Below are 3,330 nucleotides of genomic sequence, written 5' to 3'. Positions count from 1 at the left end.
CCGTGTCACAGGCAGGTTATCTGTGTAGACTGTGTAGATGACCTGATCTCTATAGACACATGGCACATACACATGTCAAACTGAGGGTCACTGCAGGCCCCCTTGGCATCAGATGGTTTCTGGGGGACTTCTTGCAGCAGCCTCATCCTCATACTTACTTCCCAGGGCTTCCCCAGATGCTCAACGAGCTCTCCCTTGACCATATTTAGGCCACACTTCATGCACCTTCACCCCTAGTGCGGACTGCTCTGCGGCTGTCCCAGTGCAGGTTCCTGGCCTCCCAGGGAGGCATGTCTCAGCACAGCAGCAGGTGGAGACTGAGACCCGCCTTCCACAGTAAGTGAGTGAGGCCCTGCAGTCTCCACAGAAACTCCTCTCGCAGCCTTCGGGCATCTCACAATGAGTAGGACAGGACTGAAGCTGTCCGGCCTTGACCCTGAATGCTGGGAAAATGTCATCTGGAAGAAAAAGGGACATGGGCACAACTCCTGGCCATTGTGCCCCGAGTGTCTGGAATGTCCCCCAAAGCCAGACGGAAAGAGCAAGAGGCTGAAGAGGTGAGCAGTCGTCCCTACAGTGCACACTGACATAAACCTCCAAGGATACCCTCTGCCTCGCTCCCCGCAGACCCTCCACACAGCCAGCCCGGGAAGAGCCCAGGCGTCCTCCACGAGTGAGCAGATGTGCACCTGGCGGTAAGGCCAACACAAGGACACACAGGGGACCCTCGGCCCTCAAGAGGGACACCATTCTGCTGTTCGAACAGCCTGGGTGGCTTGTAGGGCCTGTGCTGAGCAATCAGCCAAACAGGAAGAAAAGCCCTGAGTGATCTCACTCATGGGACCTAAAGAAAAGGAGAGCCAGGCAGCAGCCACCAGGCCAGGCCCTGAGGAAATGAGGAGGGACAGGGGAAAGGGCACGGGTGCAGGTGCCCAGGAGGAGCCACACCAGGGCCAGGGCTCTCCACGGGGCTATGCGCAGGGCGGGTGGCAGTGACTTCAGTGATCTTACCACGGGACAGCGGGTGGCTGAGACAATGGACATGCAGCTTGTTCTGCAGTGGAAACCATTGTACCACATACACAAAATACGGCATCGCATTGTGACTCAAATACACATAATAAAATTTATCCTAAAATGGAATAAGGCTTCCTAAAGCTCTTCCCTTCACTGTGTTGAGCTATAATGTTTTAATTTCATTCCCTATTGAACTTGAACCTTTTCTCCCCTTGTAACCAATGAAACGGGTAGCTGGGACTGTGATCAGAAGAGAAATCTCCACATGTACCTGCGGAAGTCACTGTTCTAAGAGCTTGGCCAACACCCTTGCGTCTCACCCTTGTAACAGATTCTGGAGGGCGGTCCTAGTACTTCTCATATTGCAGATGACACAGTGAGACACAGAGAAGGGAGGTAATCTGCCCAAAGACACACAGACAAAGAGTGGTCAACTCTGCTTTGGCCACTGGGGTCTCAGGCTCCATAGGGCCAACGCTACTGGATGCACGCTGAATTTGCAGTCTCCCTCCCAACCCTGAAGAGTCAAATCCCACTGCTCACCACCAGCTGCTCTTCCAAGGCCCCAGGCCAACACAGGGCCTCGACTGGCAGCCAGCCCTTGACACCAATCAACAGACCTCAGGGACAGCCTCCTGCCAAGGGAGAAGCAGCACCACTGGCTGTCTGGGGACAAGGAGCCCATCCTCCCTCAGGAGTGGAGATGGCAAACCTGACTGAGGCACGCTCATGCAGCAGGGACCGGCACTTTGCCCCTGGATGCCACATCCTCAGGAGTAACCTGGGAGCAAGGCTGGGCCACCTTGAGCCCACACCCACCTGCTGCCTCAGAGATTGCAGGAGGCCCCGCACCTCCAGAAAGCCTGCTGACAGGGAGCAGGTGCTGCTGAGGCTGAATCCCCTCTCCACTTGGACCGAGGGCCAGGTCAGTGAGAGCAAAGTCCAGGGCCTCCTCAGGGCATGGGCTGGATTGTCCTGAATGTGCAGGGCATTTCCAGTGACGGTTGCCTTGTGGGCCCCCACACTGAGACCCCTTGGGCTGCAACAGAGCCTGCATCTTTGACCTCGTCCTCTACAAATGCCAGGGAACCACAGGGTGCATGGCTGACCTTCAGCTCCAGACACACTGCCCTGCACAATACACTCAAGGCTGGCAGGGTGTCAGCATGGACACTCATATCCTGTCTCTGCTGGATGCCACCAGGGCCCGGGCCAGAGGGCAGGAAGTCAGTGAAGGATAGTCATGTACCAGGCAGCTATTCAACTCTGTGGACACCACCTGGATGGGGGGAGGCCACCCGCAGCACATAGGGACCTGAGCCCTCCCCACAGCTTCATCCTGCTCCAGCAGTGCCCTCACAAGGAAGGGGGACAGAGCAAGGAAGCCAGGGTGTCCCCAGAAAAGCAGCTGCAGGCTGGATCTCACGGCAAACCCAAGCAGCCCAGGGGCACAGTGAGGGAGCTGGGCTGGTCCCTGACTCAGGGAGGGCAGCAGGAGCCTCCCGTGATGTCCCCGTCCCACAGGACCAGGGCTCACCACAGCAGTGCTGAGGGGTCTGCACAGAGCACTGCACAATAGCAGTGGGGACTGGCACACCACTGCAAGCCACCCGACACCTCTGGGGGAGGGCAACAGGAGCCACAAACTAACAGGGAACTGTCTGGGGCTGGGAGCCAGGTTGGAAGTGGGATGACCCAGTCCATGGTGTCAGGAAGTCATGTGGAGGACACGGAAATGAGAGCTGGAGACACGGGTCCAGGAGGACTCGCCCGAGCAGGACTGAGTCAGGCTGGGAGACAGCTGTTCATCCAGCTAGAGAGGCTGTGCCTCGGCAGGATCTGTGGTCAGAGAGAAGGCAGAGAAGGCCAATGGGGTCAGAGGCTCCTCCTGCAGAGCTCCAAGTCAAAAGAGATGGACAGCCAGGCATCATATGCAGGACACAAAGGGCCAAGACTGACCAGTGTCCAGCTGTGAGATCAAGAAACTGTGGGGTTGGTGTGAATGTTTGCCCAAATAGGGAACACGTGAGTGCAGGCACCCAGGTGCTCTGTCTGTGCACCCATGTGTGGTGTGTATGCATGTGCCCATCCTGCTTGTGTCTCTGTGTGTGCACCCAGGAGAGGTGTGAGTGTGTATGTGTGTGTGTGTGTGTGTATGCACACATGCCCAGGTAGGATATGCATGTGTCTGTGAGCTCAAATAAGGTATTGTGTATGTGTGTGTGTGCACCCAGGTAGGGGTGTGTCTGTGTGTGTGCACACACGTCCCCAGATCGGGTGTGTGTGTTTGTGTGCCCCCCAGGAAGGGGTGGG

Source organism: Spermophilus citellus, assembly GCF_964194105.1.
Source record: "Spermophilus citellus genome assembly, chromosome: 1".
In the NCBI taxonomy this organism is placed as follows: Eukaryota; Metazoa; Chordata; class Mammalia; order Rodentia; family Sciuridae; genus Spermophilus; species Spermophilus citellus.
This window is presented reverse-complemented; position numbering follows the sequence as displayed.